Source organism: Phyllostomus hastatus, unplaced genomic scaffold, assembly GCF_019186645.2.
Source record: "Phyllostomus hastatus isolate PE091 unplaced genomic scaffold, TTU_PhHast_1.1 phas_scaffold_39, whole genome shotgun sequence".
NCBI classification, from domain to species: Eukaryota; Metazoa; Chordata; class Mammalia; order Chiroptera; family Phyllostomidae; genus Phyllostomus; species Phyllostomus hastatus.
Genome location: NW_025334028.1, coordinates 10960297 through 10986397, shown reverse-complemented (window position 1 = coordinate 10986397; position 26101 = coordinate 10960297). Strand labels below are relative to the sequence as shown.

At 35.6% G+C, this 26101-nt stretch overlaps 1 protein-coding gene across 12 annotated transcripts in view; it reads right to left on the bottom strand.

The window, feature by feature from the left end:
* Positions 1–26101, bottom strand: part of PTPN13 (protein tyrosine phosphatase non-receptor type 13) — a 203536-nt gene that overhangs the window by 173312 nt on the left and 4123 nt on the right. The window lies entirely within an intron of this gene.

Here is a 26101-nt window from a genome sequence, read left to right as displayed (position 1 = left end):
AATAGCCAAACAAGAAGAAAACCAGAAGACTGTTACGTGAGAAAGGATGAAAGAGAAGTGTCAAACAGGAGATGTGTAGAACATGAGACTAAGAATATGGATTTTTGTGCCAGGGCGTCTGGGTTTAAAACACTAGCTCTGCCCTGGCTGGTGTAGTTCAGTGGATTGAGCATGGGCCTGTGAATCAACCGGTTGCCGGTTCGATTCTCAGTCAGGGCACATGCCTGGGTTGCAGGCAAGGTCCACAGTCAGGGGCATGTGAGAGGGAACCACACACTGATGTTTCTGTCTCTCTCTTCTTTCCTTCTCCTGTCTCTAGAAATAAATAAATAAAATATTTAAAAAATAAAATTTGTATGCTTAAAAAAACAAAAAAACACTAGCTCTATAACTTCTAATAAACTATTTAATATTTCTTGGCCCAGCTTCCTTCTCAAAAAAAGTTATAAACAGTTCCTATCTCATGGGGCGTTGACAAAAATTAAATTGAGACACATATAAAGTCAATGGTTCCTGATATAGAATTTAAAAATCAATAATTGTTATTCACCATCATCATCATTCTCAATCAATACAGAGAAGTCAAGCAATAATATAGGAGCATATGGGTTTGGCTATCTGGATGTCATAGTAAGTGTATCCAAAGAAGTGTTAGTCAAAGGACAGAAACCAAGTTGATGCAGAGTAGGAAGCAAACCGAATCTTAAGTGCTGACTAATTTCTGGAAGCCTGGGTAGCAACAGAAGTAAAATTAGGATGACTAATTTGAAGGTGAGGGTTGGATGGTGTTTGTTTTAATTTTAAATATATAAGGGACTTTATGCTTATATGTGGAGGGAAAGAACAAACAAGTGAAGAGGTTGAAGATACAGGAGGATGTGTACCACTAACAGGCAAGGTCACAAAGGTCATATCAGATGCTTCAGGTTCACTTAAGTCAAAGGGGAAGAAGCATGTATACAGGTGAAAATAAGTTAGGTGAAAGACTTCTTGACTAATGGCCTCACTGGCTGAGTATGGTAGTCCTCGTGATTTTTTAAAAATGCTTAGTACAAGCCCTGGCTGGCGTAGCTCAGTGGATTGAGCGCGGGCTGGGAACCAAAGTGTCCCAGGTTCGATTCCCAGCCAGGGTACATGCCTGGGTTGCAGGCCATAACCCCCAGCAACCGCACATTGAAGTTTCTCTCTCTCTCTCTCTCTCTCTCTCTCTCTCTCTCTCTCTCTCTCCCCCTTCCTTCCCTCCCTAAAAATAAATAAATAAAATCTTAAAAAAAAATGCTTAGTACATGTCTATTTGCTTACATACCTCAAAGATTAACTTACTTTTAGGGTATTTTCAGAAATCTGCAGCTCCACAGGTAACTTCCATAAATAATAATGTTAAGGAATCACTGCACTAAGCTTTAATTCTCAATTCCAATAACTCCTTTAATCAATTTTGATAACAATTCTAAAAAGTCAATGTCAGACTTTCCCTATGACCTCGAGATTAGTCATTTGAGTACTTCCTTACCATGCTCACCTTAGATTTTTAGCAATTGGAGGTTCTTGAACTAACTAAAGAGCGATTTTTTGTTAAAGATTTTATTTATTTATTTTTAGAGAAAGGGGATGGGAAGCAGAAAAAGAAGGAGAGAAACATCAATGTGTGGTTGCCTCTCCCATACCTCCTACTGGGGACTTGGCCCTCAACCCAGGAATGTGCCCTCAATGGAAGCTCAACCGGTGACCCTCTGGTTTGCAGCCCACACTCAATCCACTGAGCCACGTCAGCCAGGGCTAAAGAGCCATTTTAAGTGGTACCCTTTCAGCATAGAAAATGGAGATATTAACCAAAGCAAAGGGACTGCTGGCATTGCAACATATAGCTACAGAATCATAAATCATCCCGTGATGAGAATACTGGTTCCTGGGTGTTCTCCCTCTTTACTGCCCCTAGAGCCAGAGGTCAGATCCTCAAATTTTTCCTGGCTGCATTTAGCAACCAAAGAATAATAACAAAGAAGCCAAAGGTTTGCTTGGTGGATGTGGTAGAAAAAAAACAGTTGAAAGGTGTACCAGAAGTTGAGCTATGGACCATGGACTTCTGGTCTGGAGTCCAGACTGGACTCCAGGGCTGGATAACAAAAGCAAGCTAGAAGTCAAGTATATTGGATGAGAATGGGTTCATCCACCTACAGATTATTTAACCATTCATTCATTCCTTCAAATATTTATTAAAACTCAATGTGCTAGGCATTGGTAGGTGTTAGGTTTTTATTCACTCAACCAACAAATATTTATTGTGTATCCATCACAATATGCCAGATAATCTTTTCAGCATTGAAGATACAGCAGTGAACAAACCAGACAAAGATACCTGGCCTCGTGGTGTTCATGTTCTATTAAAAAAAACAGACAATAAATAAATAAGAAAATAGGTTATCATAAGGTGATTAATGCTACAGAGGAAAATAACTCAGGGAAAGCTAGCAAGTATCAGGAATGACAGAGAGCACTCATTTAAAATGAAATAGTCAGGGAAGTCGTTTGTTGAGAATTTGTCCTTTGAGCAAAGATCTGAAGGAAGTAAGAGAGGAAGCTGTGCAGATATCCAGGAAAGAACATTCTGAGTGAAAAAAAAACCTAAGGCAAGAGTCTGTCACTGGAAGGTTTTGAAGAGTTATGTGATCTGATCTGTTTTAAAAGAATCACTCTGGCTGCTGTTTTGAGAAAAGACTACAGAAGGACAAAGGTAGAAGCAAGGAGACAATTAGAAGTCGATGGCAATAAATCAGGCAAGAAATTATGGTAGTTTGGCCCTAGATGGTAGCTGTGAGACAGTTGGAAATGACCAGATTCTGGCAATATTCTGAAGTGAGGACCAAAGGAATTTGCTGATATAGATGCTCTTTGCACTGAGAAACTGGCAGGATAAAGTTAACATGAATTAAATAGAGAAGACTGTGTGAGGAGTTGGGTTTGAAATGTTTCAGAGTACAATTCTGTACGTGTTAAATTTGTGATGCTAATTAGCCATCTCAATAAAAACACAGATTAAAAAAAGCTAGATATGAGTCTGAAATTTAGGGGATAAGTCTGGGATAGAGACAAATACTTAGATATTGTCAGCATACAAGGTCTCTCCAGAAGATTCCCAAGCTTCCAATCACCAGTGGCCTGTAGCTGAAGCCTTCCAAATCATCTGAATAGTTTCTATGGAGGAATGATCAAAATTAACGCAAAATCTGATGCAGAATTTTTCCTCTACCCATTCAGTCATTTTCAATGTGACAGCCATACAGTACAATACCCCCACTGACTGGTACAGTGAAGTCATCATTGTTCATGCAGGTGCATTCCAGTCTACTCTCCTTGGCTGCCAGGTTACACTGATGTCATGCAAACCATTCTCATTATATTAACAATGACTGATTTTTTTCTGGACAGACTTTGCATATAGTGACTGTGTATTAAAGGAGGAGGAAGAGATGGAGAGGAAGAGACCAAAGCGGAGGAGGGAGAAGAGTATGACAAAGGGACAGTAGCAAAAGAATGATAAAGAAAAAGGGGGGGAAACTTGCTTCTGTTATCTTATGTATACTCTTGCTTGTTATATACAGGGCCTCAACCACTTATGAGAAACTGGACCAGCTCTGTTTTCATAGTGAGAGTTTCTCAGATTTAGAAGAGTAATGCAGTGCTCATACAGTATTTTATGAAACATCTCCAGCAAAGGTCTAGGGCAACATCCATAACCTAACACACACATCAGCATTTCTGTAGCAAACCTATGAATAGTGACACTAAGTGGGCTAAATAAAAGCTATAAATAGCCTCATATCAGTTCAAGTCAGGTTTTGTCACCAAAAAACTCAGGTCAGGAATGCCTTCAAATGAGTCATAAAGACTTGCTCTTTCAGTCATTTTTGAATTCTGGAATCACAGATAATTTGTGAACATTTATTTAAGAGTCACACTAGCTTAATAAGAAATTCTGTTGTCTTTGGGAGCACCATCTCATAATTCTAGGAACTTGAGAGTGGAACTGAACTCAATTAACATTATATGGTAAAGTCAAGATTATACTTAAGGGCTTTTTTTTAAATGGAGGTTAAAATTTAAAACAAATATTCCACTGCCTATTCTGAGTATAAGAGTTTTTGATCCATTAGTTGCTAAAGAGGTCACATCCCCAACAAAGGACTTTGTCTCCATTCATGGCATGCAGTGTGAACCATACATGTGTACCCCAGCCCAGGCTTTGTCTGCCTTTTGAGTGGAAAGAATTCAAGAAGCCAGTGAGAAACTAGGACCACAAGATCCAGTTAAAGGTAGAAGGCAATCTACATGACAGAGGATAATGTTGTAAATCTGTGTTTTAGGGAGATTGGAGAGGCTTCAAGAGAAACAGAGACTTCCAAACAAGAGACACCTAAACAAAAAGAGAAATCTTTCCTGTGATCAATTAGTTGTACACACTCTAGTAATTAGAGGGAAATAGCTCAAGCTGAAAACTTGTAATAGTTATTTGACAAATATTTCTGATATCACCTCCAGCACTGTGACTTTATCTATTTGAGAATATGTGAGAGTACATGCAAATAGCTACAGCTTCAGTAATCTGGACTGTACAAACAAGACTTAAACAATGGCATTTAATTAATGAGTATAGTGGTGAGCTACTTCTATTCAATATTCATTACCCAAGGAGTATGTGGCCCAGTATATATGAACATTATGATTAAAAGGATACGATGCTTGCCCTGGCTGGTGTGGCTCAGTGGATTGAGTGCTCGCCTGCAAACTGAAAGGTTGCTAGTTTGATTACCAGTCAGGGCACATATCTGGTAACGGGCCAGGTCCCCAGTAGGGGGCGTGCAAGAGGCAACCAATAGATATTATCTCTTGTCCACAGAGGTTTCTCTCCCTTTCGCCTTCCCTTCCCATCTCTCTAAAAATAAATAAATAAAATCTTCTAAAAAAGGAATATGATGCTTAACATCTTCTGTTTTCTATTATTTATATTACACCATATGTGACATTAGTGATGTCATAGCATAAATGAACGAAACACCCTCAAAAAAGGCTTTCGTTGTACTCAAGTAAACAAAAGAGTTCATGTATCTAAATGGATGAAATGTCTGGTCATGTTCTCAACTTTCATTACCTTCCTAGTACAGTTCTAATATTATATATGCAAAAGAAAACCATACCTAAATTTTGAGTTTTTCCTACCCATAACTTAACAGAATAAGGAACATGTCAAAATGGCAAGTAAGAAGGCTTTTTCAATCTCTTTAAAAAACAGGGAAGTGGAGTATCTTTATTCCCTTCAGTTTTGTTGGTGGTGGTGGTGAAAATGACACCAGAATGTTACTGGCGATTGGACCTTGTTTCAGTAACCTCGGTACTTGTGTTCTGGTTAAGAAAGAATTCAGAGCCAAGACTCAAACTATAAGAGAGTGTTTATTTAGAACGTCACAGAGGTAGAGGAAGTGAGCAGCAGAAGAAATGGGCTCAAGAAACAGCTTACAGAGGAAAAACAAAGGGGCCCTTGGAGTTTAGGGAAAAGGGTAAAGGTAAGCTGCCTTGGGGGAAGTAGGGGAAGCAGGAAAGGCTCAGGAGAGCTACTAAGAGGAAAAGTGCTGTGTCCTCTGTCCTAAGGGCTTTTAAGGGTCAGGATTTTAGGGGAGGATCTCAATAGGATATTCATAAGCTTTCCAGGTGTGTCCTTTCAGGGTCATGGACTCCACTGATTGGTCAGTGCTGTGGCAGGGGGTCATTAGTCATTACAGCTTGTCTTGATGTCAGCCACGGCTAATTGTAACTTAGAAATTTCATCCCCAGAAGCACTAGTTGGGCATTTATTACCTTTTCTGAAGGACCATGCTTTTCAATCACATCTTTGGCCATTTCTTTCTTGGTTTTAGTCAGTTTCCCTTAGGATGTTTCTTTGCTCTGAGACAAGGAGATCCTTTTTGAACAACAGTATTTCACCAACTTGGAAAATTGACATTATAATAGTATGGACAAAACCTCTTGTGTGACAGTAATATTTCGATATAATAATAAAGACCAAGTCCTTTAAATGAATGAATCAATTATTAGAGTAATTTAAAGTAGGGTTACTTTGTTTTGTTTATTAATGGGAGTAACATATGATGTTTTCCAGTTCAGTTTATTGATAAAGATTTTATTTTAAATAATTTGTCTTGCATACAAATTTGTTTTGTACATTACAACACAAACTACTCTTAATAGCTGAAAATGTGTACTATTTTGTCCTTCAAAATAAAAGTAAATGGCCATGGCACTCCCTTTTCCTAGTTACATATCTCTTAGGACCTCACTCTTAAAAATACTAGGATTGACAATTATGAGTAAGAAAGCATTCAGCTTCCTAACAGACATTCTCCTGCAACTCCCACTGCTCTTCTTCCTTCTTGGCAGAATCTGTCTTCCACTATAAAGGCTGGAAATGTCAAATATTTAACATCCTAGCCTTGCTACAGTTAAGATATAGGCAACAACCCAACCCAGCTAATGGTACTGAGACAGATTCTAGCAAGAGGGAAAACAGGAAAGATTTTCCTTCCTAATAAAAAAGATAAATGAAATGTTTTTAGTCTTTGTCTAGCTATGCAGAAAAGAATTAACAAAGCCAGACTTCAGGAAAAGTTGGTCTTTGGCTGAATCTGGAAACTTAGATTTCAGTAGGGTTTCTTCCCACCATTCCCAGAACTCATAATAGTATCTCACTATATCTAAACTGTTTGTGCACACAGTGTGGTTTATGATGAACATCTGTTTTCCTTCCAGGAGTCTGGAATTTTGGTACACGTTAGTCTGAGTTACCTATATGATCAATCCCCAATAAAAACCTTGAGCACTGAGTCTCCAGTGAGCTTCCCTGATAGACAACATTTCATATGTGTTGTAACAACTCATTGCTGAGGGAATTAAGGGTTTACCATGTGAATCTACTGAGAGGACTCTTGGAAGTTTGTGCCTAGTTTCCTCAAGGATTTGTCCTGTTGCATTTTTCCCTTTATTAATTTTGCTCTGTACCCTTTTGCTATAATAAATCTATTATGCTGAGTTCTGTGAGTCCTTCTGACAAATCATGGAACCTCTACTGGTCTTGGGAACCCCCAACACACTAGCCAGTGAGCTATATATGGACAATATCTGGAACTGTGGCAGCCATATTTCTCACAAGTGGTAGAGGATAAGCCTTAAAAATTCAAGATAAGATTCAGAAGAACTGTAGGGAAGAAAAGGTAAACAAGCTAAAGCTAGATACTTTCTGAAATGCACAACAGAGCCACTGAACAAACCTTCTCACCTCCTGCTTCCAGACTTATTAATGTTCAACAGTTTAAAATATTTTATCATCTGCAAAGAAAAATATTCTTGTAAGTACTTCTCCAAAGATTCTAAAAAGCTGATTATGTAACAGTAAAATAGGGTTACCCGAAAACAGTATTCTTGGGGATTTTTACATTTTACATTAATTTCTCCAGAAAAGCAAAAAAAAATAAAAATAAAAGAAACATGGTCAGAAGATTTTTCATTTTATAACACCTCTTCCTCTTTAAGGAATAATATCTAAGGTTGGCGAGTACCTAATTTTAGTAGGTTATTCCAAGTTTGTCCATTTCATCTCAGCTGTTGAATTTGTTGGCATAAAATCATTTATAAGTCCTTTATTATTCTTTTAATAAGTATGCTACCTTTCTCATTCCTGACATTGGTAATTAGTGTCTTCTCTTTTTCCTAATCAGTCTTGTTAGAGGTTTATATATTTAATTGCTCCTCTCAAAAAACCAGCTTTTGGTTTCATTAATTTTCTTTTTTTTCTGTTTTCTATTTGATTTTCCCTCTAATCTTTATTCTGTCCTTTCTTCTACTTACTTTTCTTTTATTTTCTACTTTGATCTTTTCCTAAGTGAGAACTGAGGTCATTGGTTTGAGACATTTAGTGCTATAAGTTTTCCTGTAAGTCTTGCTTTAGGAGTTTGCATCCCACACATCAATAAACTGTGTTTTCATTTGTGCCCCAAACAATATACTTTCTCATTTCCTCTTTGAGCCATGTGTTATTTAGTTTTCAAATATCTGACAATTTCTCAGAGATGTTTTGTATGACATGAATACATTTAAATGTATTAAAACCTGTTTTATGGCCCAGAATAGGAACTATGTTGGTAAATATTCTGTGCACACTGGAAAAGAAAGTGCATTCTGCTGTTGTTGGGTGGCATGTTCTATAAATGTTAGATCAACTGAGTTGATTGTGTTGTTAAAGTCTTCTACAACTTACTGATTTTCCTACTTGTTCTGTCAGCTTGAAATCTGACAGATTGAAATCTACAGCTGCATTTGTGGATTTCAAAATGTCTCCTTAGAGTTATATTTTTGTGTATTTTGAAGCTCTGTCATAGGGGTATAAATATTTAGAATTGTTACGTCTTCTTTATGAATTAAATATTTTTTCACCTTTGTAACTTTGTTCTGAGACTTGCTTTGTCTGATATTAACACAGCCAGTTGTTTTTTTAAGTTAGTGTCAACATGGTATACTGTTTCCATCCTTTTACTTTTAACCAAGATTGCATATAGTTGAGTTTTGTTTTTTTAATCTAATCTGAGAAGTTCTGCCACTTCATTGCAGTGATTAGGCCATTTACATTAAATGTGACTATTGATATAGTTGGGTTTATTGCTTCGCTATTTTTTATTTGTCCCTACTGATTTTTTCCTTTTTCTTTTTCTGCCTTTGCAATAACAATTATTTTTCTGATTCCATTTTATCTCCTTTGTTGATTTTTAGCTATAACTGTTTTGTTATTTTAGTTATTACTATAGGGTTTATAGTATGCACTTTAACTTATAATAGTCTACCTGCAAGTGATATTATACCACTTCATATAAGAACCTACAATTGTATTCTTCCATTTCTCCCTTCCCAACCTTTGTGCTACTTTTTACTTTTTATTTTGCATGTGTTGTAAACTTCAGTGTTATTTTTACTACAGTGTTATTACTACACTGTAATTACTGCAGTGTTATTTTTGTTTAAAGTCAATTATTTTCAAGCCAAATTTATTGTAAATAAGAAAATATAAGCACATTAAAAAGTACCTAATGTTACCCATAGTTTTTTTAAACTATTCTCATGTGATTTCAAATGATTACTAGTATAGTACAAACCAGATTACCCACACTTAACCTTTCTTTCCTAGTTAGCTGATCTTGTAAGTAAAGTCATGAAATGTTACAACTGGTATTAAAAATGAAAGAGAAAAGCTGTTAAATCATTTAGGTCTATAGTCCAACAAGTTGGTGAAAGACCTGGCTGAGGTGAAGGACCTCCCTGAACAGAGGGTTAATCACCTCCCTGGGACATATGAGAATATGTTTTTCCCCATTTCAGGGCTATGTTACGCTGGAAAAGGAAACCTGGACTCACTGGCTCCCACATCTGTGAAAACTTTGAACTTAAAACAATATTACAGTTAAAAGTGTCAACTTCAGTGGCCTTGACCATCCAAGTGGAAACAATCTATGCTACATGTGTAAGAAACAGGACATCTGCCAAGCCACCTGCCATCTCTTCTTTATTCCTTCCTCCTCGACTCTTTACTTGATCCTCTTTGACTCAGAACCTGTTCTATATTATTTCCTACTTCCCTGATGGCAATGTAGAAATGGTTAAGTACCTAAGCTTTAGAGTCAGGCAGAATGAGTTTAATCCCAGCCAACTCATTTAATAGTTGTGTAATGTTGGACTAGTAATTTCACCTTCCTATGACTTACTTCCCTCCTTTGTAATAGAAAAATAATGGTATCTACTCATAGGGTTGTTAGGTGGATTAAATGACACAGGTAAAACTTCTGTAACAGTGGTCAAAATGCTAGTCATTTTTATTTCATTATTGCATTTTGAGATTCTTGTAAAGTGGGCCTATTAATCTACCTTTCTCACTTTTATCAATTTCCTTTTGAAGACATTTAAATAATAAGAAAAATATCATATATATTTACCAATATAGTTAGCATTTCCAGTGTTCTTCCTTTTGTTGTGTAGGTCCATTTGGCATCATTTTTCTCTTGCCTTAAGGACTTCAACATTTCTGGTATTATATAGGTCACCTAGTGATGAATTCCTTTGGCTATTGTATCTCTGAAAAAGTCTTCATTTCACCTTGTTTTTTAAAGATGTTTTCATTGGGTACAGAATTCTAGGTTGGCAGTTTCAGTACTTCAAAGATGTTGTTGCCTTGTCTTCATTTGCTTGTTTCTGACAAGAAATATACAGTCATCCTTATCTTTGTACCCTCTTTATACAATGTCTTTTTTTCTTTGGGTGCCTTTAGGGGGTTTTTTTGTTGTTTGTTTGTTTTTTAATTACAGGTTTTGAACAGTGCCTTGGTGTAATGTTCTTCACATTTCTTATCCTTGGGGTTCACTGAAATCTATGGGTTTATAGTTTTCATCAAATTTGGAAAACTTGCAGCCATTATTTATTCAAATTTTTCCCATCATGCCTTCCTTCTCCACTCCTCTAGCAACTCAGATGTCATGTATATTAGACACTTGAAGCTATCCCAAAATTCACTGATGTACTGTTCACTTTTTAAATTTTTTTGTTTCATTTTGAATAATTTATGCTAGCATGCCTTCAAGTTCACTAATCTTTTCTTCTGTGATGGTTAATCTGTTATTAATTCCATACAGTGTAATTTTCATCTCAGACATTATAGTTTTCAAGTTCAATGTGCTCCTATTTAACTTTTGAATATTTGAAAAAGTTATAATAATAGTTTTATTATACTTATCTGCTAATTCTAATCTGTTAGTTCTGAGTTAGACTGATTTATCTTCTCATTATAAGATATATTTTCCTGCTTCTTTGCACACCTAGAAAAGGTGTGCAATTCTGATTAGATGCTATAAATTGTGAATTTTATCTTGTTGGATGCTGAGTATGCTTATAAATATTCTTGAGTTTTGCTCACGGATGAAGTTAAATTATTTGAAAACTGGAAAGTTTGATCTTTTTGGTCTAGCTTTTAAGATTTGTTAGGTTGGTCCAGACAATGCTCAGTCAAGGGCTAATTATTTCTCACAACTGGGGAAAAATTCTTCTGTGTTCTCTACCTAGTGCTCCATGAATCTTGAGGTTTTCCAGTGTGGTTTATGGAAACAGGCACTACTCCTGGCCGTGAATACACAAGAGCTGTTCCCTTTAATCCAGCTCCGGAAGTGTCCTCATATGTAAGTGGTACTGAGTACTCAGTTGAATACTCAAAAGAGACCCCTATAGCTCTCCTGGGTTCTGTGTGCAGTTATTACTTCTCCAGTACTCTGTCCTATTAACTCTAGCTGCCTATGTCTCGCTAGACTTTAAGGAACATATTCTAAATTTGTAAAGTCTACCATTCCTCATGTTTCCCACACCTTGCATGCACCACAGTCTACAAAGTTTCTTCAGTTTAGTAACCTGGGCAATCTTAAGGCTCACTTTGTTTCTCATTCTCAGGGATACATCACTGTCTTTCACTGCCTGATATCCAAGGTCTTGAAAATTATTGCTTCATGTGTTTGGTTCATTTTTTAATTGTGGGTGCAAGGGTAAATCTTGTTCCTATTACTTCAACTTGGCTAGAAGCAGAAGCCTCTCACTTATTTTATTTTTTCTGTACTGAACCACTGTAAATGGCATCTTATTCAATCATCCCTAATGGACTGGGGTCAAATCTTACATGGTTATGAGGCTGCCCATCCAGACTGTTTCTGTACGGGTCCTTTCACTAATCATCTTAAAAGCAGTCATTCTTCTCTTTAAACAGCACGTTTGAAAGAAACAGTATTAAGGCTAAGGAATTTTAATGCCATGGGGAAGAATGCCTTAAAGTTTGTGCAGCTTAGTAAGTCACAAAGTGATTTCCATTCTATAGTTTCTATAAGAAAGATTTCCCTTTTATAATTCTTACAAATGAAAAGAACATTCATGGGAGGAGCAGCGAGATACTGAATGCAGAGGCAGAAAAAGGAAGAATGGCAGATCTTGACAGAGAAAGGGGTTGAGAATAAAATTCTCATGGAAGTCAAGTCTGAGACATTTACACATGATATTATCTCCATATGTTTTGTTCTTTTCTTTCTTCTACACAAAATACCAATGTTTACTTAACTAATATTTAATTAAAGCAGCCAGCTGGAAGCATCATCATTATTATCCCTTAATAAATGTCAAAACAAAATATGACAAGTTCATGCAAGTATAAGGTGGTTAAGATCATCTAGGGCATAGCCTGCACACTAGTGCCCATAGGCTTTATTTGTCCTGCAGTCATGTTGTATTTGGCCTATAGAGTGATGGGCCACACCGTATTTTATAAAAGTGTAAATTTGTGGCTAATATTTACAAATTAGATTTCACAATTAGAGGGATTTAATATAAAAATCTTGAAGGAAAAGGAGATACAACAGTGCTCAACTGGGAAGCAGAGTCTGAGCCCATCAGTTGACTACAGTGTCTATCATTCATTATTGTCTTCCATCCCCCTCAACTATCTCTGGTCCTTCTTGCCCCTACAGGTATTTTTAGGCTAGTGATACCTGTCAAAGGTATGTATAATAATATCCTAACAAATTAACTTTGATTTTTAAACTTACAGAACAATGTATAAAATCATGACCAAAACATGTTATTTTTTAAAAGGAAGACAGGATTTCTAGAAAGATACATTGAATTGAGCACTTACTGTCTACTAATTATAGGAAAGCTATAGATTCCTGGGGGTCTAGAAAGTATCCCAAAACGTTTCTTTTTAACAAATTCATAGGTAGTTCAGATATAACTAACTTTGGAAACCACAATGTACTCTACCTTTTGACTATATTTCATAAGATACACATTAAAGGAGGCGTAATTAGAAAGAGCTAAAACAAAGTTATTAAAAAATTATGCTCTGCCACACTTTTCCTCCTGACACACTCTACTTAAGCAGAAAAAAAATCTGAACATTAGGTACACAATAAGCATAACTCTGTATTTAGTCTTCAGCATTCATCCTTAAGCCAAGAAAATTAAAAGAGCAAGCCTGTTTTTAAAAATTGCTAAGCACCAAAAGTTTCAATATTTGGGGTTTCTTTGCACCCCAGTGCTCTATAAAATAAAATACTTAAAATAGATCTAAATACCCATTTCATTGGTAAAATGATCCAACTTCAGTTATACCCAATATTTGGCAACCTCAGTTAAAAGAAAATTTTCAGCTTCACAAACAAAGCAGTATTAAGACAGCCAGTTTGCTGTTACTGCTAACAGATTTTTAACTGCTAATGAAAGCATATAGATTAACAGGTCAAAAATGTGAGAAATGTCTAATGTCTAATCTGAAGGGAAAAACATCAGAAACATGAAGATGTACTTCAATACATAAAAAAAAAGGCTTTGTATATATTTGTTTTCCAAAAGCAAAGAAATTTGCATACCAATGGGGGACCCGTAGTTTCACACAGTTTGACATAGTATTCATTAATGTTTCCTCCTGGCTTTGGTAACATTACTGAAAATGAAGGCTACAGAAGAGTATCTCAAGGAGGGGAAATGGAAGCAGAAATAGAAAGATGACTTTCCAGTCTTTGTACTTTTAATCATGAACAATACACAACTTGCCTATTCTAAAAAAGTAAGATATTTAAAAATAAGAAAAGAGCCCTGGCCACAGTCCTGGCCGGGTACTTCAGTTGGTTAGAGCATCGTGTGATAAACCACTGTTGCAGGTTCAATCCCCAGGCACACACAAGAATCAACTAATGAATGCATAAGGGGAACAACAAATTGATGCCTCTCTCTCTCCCCCCTCCATCCTGCCTCTCTAAAAGAAAAAATAAATCAATAAATTAAAAAATTTTTGAAAAGGAAAAGAAACTTTACTTGCTTAATAATTAAAGTCTGCACAATTCATCCTTTTCGGAGGGCAACAAAACTGTTTACTTAATAAAAGAACTTCATGATCACCTAAACCATCTGCATGAGAATATAATACTTTAAGTGAAAAAAAAAGAACTAAAGACAGTTAAAGGAAATGGTTAATAGTGATTTCAATTTTATGTCTCTAAGAACTCTAGGATACAAATTCCATTAATCCAAATAAAAGCAAATGTCAACCAATTATATTGTGAATGAATTTTAAAACCATATGATAAACCAAAATTTAAAAACTTCTGTAGTTCTCCTTGCAGACACTTTTTATACCACCACATACAAAGCATCCAAGCCTACTAAAAGAGTCAACTGAAAGAAGAAGAAACTGTGATAGCAATTACCAACAGTCTGGGGCTCTGTGAATAACAGCTGTCAACCAAACGGAAGGACACTTTTTAATGTACTAAATGTGGAACAGAGACTTGGAACATAAACTACTGTTAATGACCACACCTTCATAAGATCATTACTTTTAACCCTGAATTAAAAGTTAGATGATTTTAGCCCTGGCTGGCATAGCTCAGTGGATTGAGCACAGGCTGTGAACCAAAGTGTCGCAGGTTCAATTCCCAGTCAGGGTACATGCCTGGGTTGTAGGCCATGACCCCCAGCAACCGCACATTGATGTTTCTCTCTCTCTCTCTCTTTCTCCCTCCATTCCCTCTCTAAAAATAAATCAATAAAATCTTTTAAAAAAAAGTTAGATGATTTTCAGAATTAAAATGTATAGTATGTAGTGGTTAAGTGCAAGGGCTTTGGGATCAGATAGCATAACTAGATTCAGAATGTTGGTTCTCAATAGAAAACAGACAGGGGGAGATTAAGAATAGTATAGGAACTGTAGAAGCCAAAGAACTTATATGTTCAACCCATGGACATGAACTAAAGGCAGGGGGGATGTGGGTGGGAGGGGATGTACAGGGCAGAGGGGAATAATGGGGGAAATGGGACAACTGTAATAGCATAATCAACAAAATATATTTTTAAAAAACAAAATGTTTGTTCTCCTACTTAACTACATATCTATATTATTTGGGCAAATTAGTCTAACTCTTACCTCAGTTTTCTTATCTGTAAAAATGGAGATAATAGTAATACCTACCTTAAGGCTGTTTGGAGAAATTGAATTTTCACTACATTAAAGAGTGCATTTTATGAGTGGGTATTATTATTATTATTATTATTATTATTATTATTAAATTATCCTATAAAGCAGTAACCTATGCTCAAATGCAACATCTAGTTTGTCTAAAGTGTTGCTAAGATAATTTGATGCATTATAATCATTAAGACTCTTCCATATTTAAAAAATATATTAAGGCAAAATATCATAATATTGTTTCTCTACTCAACAGAACAGATTCTGTATGTCATGAATTGTTCACAATCTAATCCTTCTAATCCTAAAACAGGTTGTTTTTCCCTTATATAGCATCATTTTTGGCATTTTTGTTTCTTTTTGTTCTTTTTGAAAATCAAAGTTTTCATTAAAAATAAAGCAAAACAAAAACTATGGTTATAATCATGCTTTATTTACTTTTATCTTTTTTCTATTTAATATATATCCATGTTATAAAACTCCTCTCATCAATCTAATTTTTGATGATCACAACATTCCATTGTAAGAATGCTTTAAGCCATTCCTCCTCTATAAAATATTTACGTTGTTCCCAATTTTATAGCATTACAAATAATGCTGTGATGAGCATTTAAATATTTTTTAAAGATTTTTCAAAAGGATACTTTATTATCTTTACTCAACAGTTTGTTGCAACTTGATGCTGTGAAGACCTTATTTTAGCAGAGGGAGACCTTGGCACAGGGGGCTGAAAATACACTACACATTTGCAAAAACAATTGTTTTAAGGGCCCATGACAATTTCATAAATTTAGATTCCAACACAGACTGTGGAATTCTTATTAATAATTGCTGTGTAAATTATAATATTTTGTTCCTCCTTGATACTTCTCATTTTATTTTTTTACTAAGATTTTAATTATTTACTTTTTAGAGAGAGAGGAAGGGAGGAAGAAAGAGAGGAAGAGAAACCGATGTGAGAGTCTCATCAATAGGTTGCCTCTCCCACACCCTGAACTGGGGACCTAGCCCACAACCCAGGCATGTGCTCTGACTGGGAATCTTTCAGTTTGTAGGCTGGCACTCAATCCACTGAGCCACACCAGCCAGGGCACTACTGCTCTTTTTAAAAAGACACTATTTACATGAGAAGTTATGGTTAAGATAATTGACTTGGAAGTCAGACAGACATGGATTTGAAATCCATGCTCTACCACCAACTAGCCGTGTAACTTATGGTAATTCATTAAGCCTCTCTAAACCTCAGCTTTGTCATCTGTAATAAGAATAATAGCATTTAAGCCCTGGCTGGCGTAGCTCAGTGGATTGAGCGCGGGCTGGGAACCAAAGTGTCCCAGGTTCGATTCCCAGTCAGGGTACATTCCTGGGTTGCAGGCCAGAACCCCCAGCAACCTCACATTGATATCTCTCTCTCTCTCTCTCTCTCTCTCTCTCTCTCTCTCTCTCTCTCTCTCTCTCCCCCCTCCCTTCCCTCTCTAAAAATAAATAAATAAAAATCTTAAAAAAAAAAAAAAGCTACACAGGTAGAAGATTAAAAAAAAAGAATAATAGCATTTATTTCGCATGACTGTTGTAAGGATAAATAATATCCTATGTGTCAAACTCTTAAAACAGTGCATAGCACATGATAAATACACAAATAGTACCTTAGCATTGTAACCATTTTCAATGATCATTTAGGTCATTTGAAAGATACAAACATATACTATATGTGTAGTTCATGAAGAAATTATTGGTTTAATTTACATATTATAATGGAACAGATGCATATTTGTAAATCTCTGCATCCTAGTTAGCTTCTAATATAGTGTTCATTCTAAAAAGCTAATTGTCAAAATACAGAGATATGAAATACAATGTTTCTCGGGATTGTAAAAAAGGAGTTAAAATTTTCAAATTAAATAATAGTTTTAAAGGAATCAAATTTTGCTGCTTATATTACATACCATTGAAAATTTTTCTTGAGACAAAATTAGAAACCCCTGATTTAGTCTTTTTCATGTAGTTAATAGGTCAAGTATATTTAAAAGCATGTTGTCTAAACAAACTAGGAGTAATTTATAAGCTAGAATAACATTATTTGTTCTAGTTTTGGGGTTGTTGTTTTGTTGTTGTTTTTTTTTTTTGCTTACAAATATGTGGTAATATAAAAACTAGCAGAAAAGAAAAACATACCAGTCAGCATTACGCACACTTTATTAATCAAGGTAAAGGCAGTTGATCCTTGTACTGTCATTAGAGGCCTACACTGAATTTTGCTGTTACTTAACAAACAAGTGGGTAACTTTAGGCAATCCACCATTATTTTTACATAGCCAAGAAGTTTTATAATATGCTATTTCAGGAATGAAAAAAAATAAACCAAGTCCTGAGTTGGTAAAATAATAAACATGTTTGAATTTTACTTCTTATGTCACACTAGGTGTAGCAGATAAAAACCTTACATGAATTAAAAATGTAAGGATGGGGTAATTTCAAAACTTTTTATCTGCCAAGTATGATGCTTAATTCATAGAAGGGGATAGAACATTCTTTTGTAGCCAAAGCAATTTGCAGAAAGCATTCCTGATTAATTCTAAATTTTAAATCCCAGTGATAATTATCATAATACTAAGTAAGTAAAAAAGCTAACAGCAAAGTCACACTAGTGGCAAAAAGTACCCAACTACCATAACAAAATATTCAACTACAGGATGAGATTTTCATTTAAACACTTTTCCTGAACTTATAGTTTAAATGACTCATTTTAAAAATAATCCTCTACCCCAGGTAAGTGAACCAAGCAGTAACTAATCAACATAGCATTCTCAATTGAACAAACACCAGACACATTTTCACTTCGAGTCAGGATCCTTTGTCAGCTTGTTCTAACAAAGTGGTATGGCAGATAGCAGCAAATGATCAATATCTTTGACTCCATCAATAGTTAGCTCATTGAGCAAATTCAGAAAGTGGTGAATAAAATAACTTTCCATTTCATCTAAGCCTCCCTGCCTCAGTGAGGTTTCCTCCTTTCTGGAAGCCCCATATATTACTTAGCCATCACAGACTGCAAGAATCCCTATACCCGAGTCTTCATTTTCCACAGATGTGGATTTAGGCCATCACTATTCAAAGTATTCAACTTCAAACGGATAAGACCTGTGAATCCTTTATCAATCTCCCATTACTTTCCCAACAGCTACAGTATCTAACCTTTACCTTGGCTCCTCAAACTTCCAATTCTTCACCACTACCCAAATCATACTTAAAAGCAGATCATCTTGCCTCCTCCAACAGCAGGTTCTGAAGATAAGAGCATTGTCAATTCTTTCACAGAACCTTATTTTCATCTCTACTCATCAGTAAGCCAGTGTCTATCTTTGTATACCTCCCTTCAATCTTACAGACAGAGGGGAGAGAAGAGGGAATTTAAGGGGTCAGTGGGAAGGGTTCACAGGAACAAACTTAAAGGACACATGGTCATAGACTAAGGGGAGGGTGGTAATGGGAGGGAAGTGGGGAGGGTGGGAGGGGGGTCTGGACTGGGAGTAAAAAGGAGAAAACTGTATTTGAACAATGATTAAAATAAAATAAAAAAAAATCTTACAGACAAATGTTGCTTTCCTCATGAATAACCAAAGCTAACAACTCTACCTAGGATTTACTCCTTTGCATCCAGAGCCTCAGAAAAGGAAATTACTCTTTTTCATTCTTTCTGGCATTTTAAGTCTCTTAATCTCATAAAATCTAAAAAAATTCTTCTGGCCTATGAAATCTCATCTATTTTACTACCAAATACCATCCCCCAATTTAATGTCCTTCCTTTTCCACTCCTTGTCAGTGTAGCAAAATGGTTCCTTTTTTTTTTTTTAGATTTTATTTATTTATTTTTAGAGAGGGAAGGGAGGTAGAAAGAGAGAGGGAGAGAAACATCAATGTGCAGTTGCTGGGGGTCATGGCCTACAACCCAGGCATGTACCCTGACTGGGAATCGAACCTGCGACACTTTGGTTCGCAGCCCGCGCTCAAGCCACTGAGCTACGCCAGCCAGGGCTGCGAAATGGTTCTTTTGATGGTAATAATATTCAACTGATCACACTGTTCTGTTTCTTGTACTTTTTTTCAGTGCTCTTTCCTTAGTGTGGCATCTGGCACTGTTGGTCACATACTCCTTGAGAGGCTCTCCTAACACACTTTCCTACTTCTTTCACTCTTTGGATACTTCTCTGCCCCCCTACTTTTCTCACCTTCAAATACCATCTAGAACTCCCTCATCTTTCATTCTGCTCTATGACACACTGCTAGTTCCCACATCTAATAATGTCTGCTCCAGCTCTGTTGTCCACATAAATCCTGATTAAATCAAGCTACACTTCCTTACGAGTTTTATTGCACTTATTGTTTTGTAATATACAATGGTTTCCTATCTTTCTTATCTTTTTTTTAACCTAGATTTAAAGTTTTTTAGGGCCCTGGAAGTTGTGGCTCAGTAGATTGAGTGATGGCCTGTGAACCAAAAGGTTGTGGATTCACTTCACTGTCAGGGCACATGCCTGGGCTGTGAGCCGGGTCCCCATTTGGGGTGAACAAAGGGCAACCAATTGATGTTTCACTCTCTTTCTCCCTCCCTTCTCCTCTCTCTGAAAATAAACAACTAAAATAAAAAAAAAATAAAGTGTTTTATGAGAAACCATTTTCCTTTTATTGTTCAGTATTTCTCAAAATACAGAAAACAATTTTGAACATGAAGTAGTCAAATACTGTAAGATGTATAATTAGTTTAGACAAGAAACAAGACATTCAAAACAAAAATAAATTTGTATTACTTATAAAGCATTTCTAATTATTGCTATTTTAACTATAGTCAAACAATCCTATGGATATTTTTCCTACCAATTTCTGTATTTTTTTCACATATTGAAGAGGACATGGGCAGATTTACCTATTTTATTTCCTTTAAAATTTCAACCATTTTAGCCTTAAAGTGACCTATATGTACCTACCATGTCTAGAAAGATCTTACATATACAATATAACAATCTAATAAAAGCACAGTGACCTAATCAAAATAATGTATATTAAAGAAGCTAGTAATACATTGGGTGATAGATAGAGCTAAGCCATGCTGTTTTCTTAGTATTATTAATCATATTTCTTAGGTTACTATTTCCTCTAATATATGCACCGAAGAAAGAAGTGAAAGGGAAAGAATTCTTATAAACTGAACCAGTGGGCTGTGCCCAATCATTTTACATGTGTAGTAATTCAGGAATAAAGCTCACAAAACTGTATGGTAGGTATTATCATTTCCATTTTGAAGATTAGACAGAGAGATTAAATTACTTACCCAGAATGACTATAAATACTAAAAGAGCTAAAGCACAAACCAAACAGTCTAAATTTGAAATTTTCCTATTTATGAGAAACCATCTTCCTATTTTATGTTGGGATGTAAGTAAACAAGTCATGACACTATCTAGATTTAGTTTTCACAAACACGACACTTAAGACTGGATAGAAATACATTAATTTTCTCCTGTTAAAGGTTAACAGTAACTCAGTATTTCAATGGTAGATTAAGTAATGATTTTTAAAACTGTATACATGAGCTATTTTATTTCAAGGAACTGTCAAACAATGCAAAGTATAAAAGTACCAAATAATCTTAATGTCTATAAATCAGCCTACACAGAAAGTGAATCCAGTTTCTTAAATGTGGTCTAGGTCAGTACACTTCAATCAACATCGTTTATGTGTCAGACACCAAATGGGAAGTCAGTAATACTAAACCCCCCAACTATGTGCTTTACAACCAAATTCCACTAAACTGGAAACAAATGGAGATCAGATATTAGGAAGTCTGGAGAGAAAATAACTGGATCCCAAATACCTACTTACTTCAGTTAGCTTTGGGAGCCAAAGGCCCAGAAAAAAACCCTACAATTCCCTGCTTCCCTTGAATTTAGAGGTGGCCAGTATAAACCAAAGTCACTGGGTAAGGCTCTCAAGAAAATTCTTTACAAAAATTTGACTCAGCTGGAAGGTACATCCTTTCTGCCATTTTCCCCAATTTCTTCCGTATTCTGTCTTCCTGAAAGGACATTTTGAATAGAACTCTAGGAGCCCTTTTGTGACCGTGAGGCCATGTTGAGGATGAAAGCCATGCACTAAGGAGGTAGAGAAGAAACCTAAAAGATGTCTGGGTTCACTGCCATATCCTGAAACTGCCATACCAGCTGTGGAGTGCTATGCCTGGATTTATGGTATGTTAGAAAAAAAAAATAAATCTCTACCTTCTTTTAGTCCACTGTTATGCTAGGTGTCTTGTATTAGCAACCCAATGTAATCCATAACTGCAAGAAGCAGAACAAATCATTGCAATGGTCTTGGGTAGGGCACACATAAAGAATATTTAAAGCAGCATTTCCCAAATCAGTGCTCCTATTATGAGAGATGTTAAAAGATGTACTATGAATTCTGTAGTTAAGTTGTCAAATAAATGAAAAATGATATATATGATATCATCTTGGAAGTTCACAAGGTATATTAACATATTACAGGTTCTAATGGTACATAGTATCTCTTGGGAAATGTGCCACAAATACTTTCTAAACAATTTCACGTTATGCTACACAACACTTACTCCCAGAGGCATAGCAACCTAACATTCACAAATATTAAATAACTGTGTGTTTGTGAAACTGTGACAAGTACATTTAAATATATTCTAGAATTTCTAAGTCTGGGAGTGTTACCACCTTTCAAAATACACACTTTGGGAAGATACATACCCATGTCCTCATACATAATATTATCAAAAACTTTTCTGGGACTGTCCTTTATAATTATGTTTATAGCCATATTTAAAAAATCACTCCTTTTGCCCTGACTGGTGTGGCTCAGTGTTTTGGACATCATCTACAAAACCACAAGTCACTGGTTAGATCCGATTCCTGATCAGGGCATGTACCTGGGTTGAGGGCCAAGTCCCCAGTTCAGGGTACAGGAGGTGCAACCAATCGATGTTTCTCTCCCTTTCTTTCTCCCTCCCTTCCCTTCTCTCTAAAAATAAATAAATGAAATCTTTTAAAAAATCACTCTATCACTTTATAATCATTTTTCATTTTTTAAAAGATCTTATTTACTTTTAGAGAGGGGAAGGGAGGGAGAAAGGGAAAGACAAAGAAACATCAATGAGAGGTTGCCTCTGGCATGCCCCCTACTGGAGACTTGGCCCACAACCCAGGCATGTGACCTAGACAGGAAATCCAATGGGTGATCCTTTGTTTCACAGGCCAGCACTCAATCCACTGAGCCACAACAGCCAGGGCTCATTTTTCATTTTAATTCAAATTATACTGCTTACCACTCACCTAAAACATGAGTAAATATAGTATTTAATTGACTCAAACCCACTCAAAGAACAGATGTGCCACTAGAAAGATATTCAAAACCACATGCCATATGCTCTAAAAGTAACTCCAAAACAGAAGATGTACTGTTCTTAAAAGGAGTAGTTTGAAGAGGACATTTATTTTCACAAGTTCCATGAAATGTGTAAAATCAGGAATACATTACGTATACCAAGGAGCCCGAGTAATGAGTACAAGAAACATGCAGCCCAAGGAACAAAGTAGGGCCATAAGTTTGAAACAAAAAGACACATTTTAGTTCACATATCACCTTTACTCAGTGCTTAAAAAAAACTGCTATAAATCAACTATATACAAAAATAACTATAGCTAATGTTTATTAAATACTTGGTATGCACCAGGTACTAGTCTAAGTGCTTTACATGTATTAACTCATTAGATCCTTACAACGATCCCATAAAAGAAGCCTGGTCATTATCCTCGTTTTGCAGATTAAAAAACTAATTTGAGTCAACTAAACAGTGAGTTTAAGAAACTTGCTCAAGATCAGAAATTTGATAAATCAAAGTCAGAGATCAAAACTCAGGCAGCCTGGCTTCAGAGTCTATGCTCTAAATACCATGCTATAGTGTCCCTCTGAATCAAACAGGAGTGGTCAACACAGCATTTACAGCTGTGCCAAAAACCATTCATGTTCAGATAGTTACCCATGTGTTTGCAGAGTTGTACAAGGCAAGTTTACATGTCATTTAATTTTCTCTTCACAGCTGTTCTGTGTCAATATATCCTGTCAGTGGGTCAATTTACTTGGCATGAACTCAGGTGATTAAAGCTATGTGGCCACAGACTATTCCATTTATCTGCTGTCTTGGATATGCTTCCTTTCTGTGAATCCCCAGTGCCTAGTAAAGTGCCTGGAAGAAAGCAGGAGGAATTCATTGTATATTTACAGAACACAAAACAATTAAGAAGAGAGAAGAGATCTGGACATCAGAACATGGATAGATCAGTCCACATTCATTACTGCTACTAAAAAACAGTCAACTAATTGTTTTGGCTTACTAATGAAAAGTGATTCGTTAGTATCCCTGTAGGTAGAGGAACAATATTATCCATTTTCCAATTAAATCTTAGTATCTCAATACAATCTTAAAATCCCTAGAAATCTTGATATACTAACATAAACATCAAAAAAGATTCAGATGAAATTTCTAAAAACAGCTCAGTTTGGTCTTCAGTTACACAATGAGTATGATATATTATTGATATATTATATGACCACATTAAAATTTTTCTTTTATTTAAAAGTTGAAGGAAGCCCTGGCCAGGTAACTCTGCTGGTTAGAGGGCTGTCCTAATAAGCCAAGGTTGTGGGTTCATTCTTGGTCAGGACATGTACAAGAATCAACCAATGAATGCATAAATAAGTGGAACAACAAATCTCTCTCTCTGCCTCTCCCATTCTCTCACTCTCCCTCCCTCCCTCCATCCCTTCCTCTCTATATATAAATTTTTAAATATTTTAAAAATAATTTTTAAATAAGTAAAGAAAAATTAAAAAATAAAACTTGAAGGAAATCCCCATATCTTGTAATAATAGAGAATAATATAGTCTAGATTTTTAAATTATAACTATTAAAAATTATATAACCACTCTAGCTGGTGTGGCTCAGTGGCTTGAACACCAACCTTCACATCGAAAGGTCACAAGTTTGCCTCTCAGCCAGAGCACATGCCTCTGTTGTGGGCCAGGTCCTGGATTGGGGGCAAGCAGAGAGGCAACCAATCAATGTATCTCTCGCACATTGCTGTATCTCTCCTTCTCCTTCCCTTCCCTTTTCTCTAAAAGTAAATAAATAACATCTTAAAAAGAATTATATGACTACAAACATTGGAGGATATGTTAACTTGAATTGTAACTTAAGTAACAGTATTGCGGGGATACTATATCCTATTTGTAATTCATTTCCGTATACCTCAAAGCAGTGCCAGAATTTCAAAGATATGATTGAACTCAACCGAATGGTATGTGTTAACAATAACAGTTTTATCTAGCTTTGATTTGATAATTGAATATTCCTGAACTAAAGTTTTTATTATACTTACTATATTTTTAATTATTAGGTTTTATTTTGTTTTGTTTTAACAAAGCAAGTAGTCCAGCTTTCAAGTGCAGCTGTAAGGATATATTTTAGCTTTGGTACATTTTCACACAGCACATAGAATATTGACATGTGTCACATCTGAATCATTGCCTCAAGCTCATTCTTTAAACTAAATACAAAAGGTAGCATCAGAATAAAATTAAAACAGATGTGTAAAGAATGAATTTAATCAATATTACATTCAAATAATTCCACAAAATTATATCCCAGCACAAACCAAGAATACAAAAGACAATGAAGAGGAAATCAATCTATCAGTCAGAACCTTACAATAAGGAAAATTCCTGTTCCAAAATACGAATTATTTCTTTTCACTTCAAAAACTGGATTACATTGTATTTTCCAGAAAAGATAGACATCTGACTACATTAAGACCTAAAACAATTCATCATTTGTTAACAGTTTAAATGCTTATTTTTAAAATTATACTTTTCTAGAAAAAGTGCTTAATACTTAAGCAGTGCTAAGAGGAATAACATTTCTCTAAAGAGTGTCCTTATTTTAAAAAGTTTCCAAGCTTTATCTTTCTTCCAAAAACCCACCAACTCTGGATATTTTTTACCACATTCTCAGGTTATATAATCATTCTAAACCTTAAGTTATTCAACAAGAAGCTTTCTTTTTTTTAAGATTTATTTATTTATGCTTTAGAAAAGGCAGGGAGGCATACAGGGAAAGATACATGGATGTGCAAGAGAAACATGGACCTTTGCCTCTCGCTTGACTCCATCAGGGACCCAGCCCACAACACAGGCTCGTGCCCTGACAGGGAATTGAACCAGCAACCTTTCAGTTCAAAGACCGACACTCAATCCAATGAACCACAGCAGCCAGGGTTATTTTATTTTTTTATTGTATTTTTTTCTTTACTGTTTATTCCCCTTATACTCTCCCCCCACCCACATTTGGGCATCCTTTTAAAAAACCCCACAACATTCTAGATGCAAATTCGTCTTATGTGAGTAGGTAAAAAAGTGTATGTATACGTGTAAAGGAAATGTACCATCTGCCGATAAGGAAAAAAACTAAAGAAAGAATATTTTTAGCTAAGAATAATTTGTTTCCATTTCTAATCAGAACACACTAAATCAATAGAGAAAACTTTGATTTTTTTTTACACATGTTAAGGAGTTGTTACAGGTGAGATGATCTCCACAGTACGGTTTCTTCTAAACTGCGCATCAGTTAACAAGTGGCAAACACCATTAAAATTCATGACATATTGTTAGTTTCCAACCATCTCAAATCATTCAGAAACCTCTTTTTTGTTGAAGGGGATGGTTTCCTATATGGAGAAAAATAAAGTCTGTTTGCATGTTCATGTTAAAACTAAGATGATTTCCTATTGAAAAAAATCAATTGTATCATATCCCAACTAAGAGTCTCGATTTGGCGAAAAAACAAAACAAAACAAAACAAAACAAACCTTCACTAAACAGAAAAACCTTGAATCAAATGCCATCACTTGAATTAAATAATGACTTTCTCTATTTCCAGAC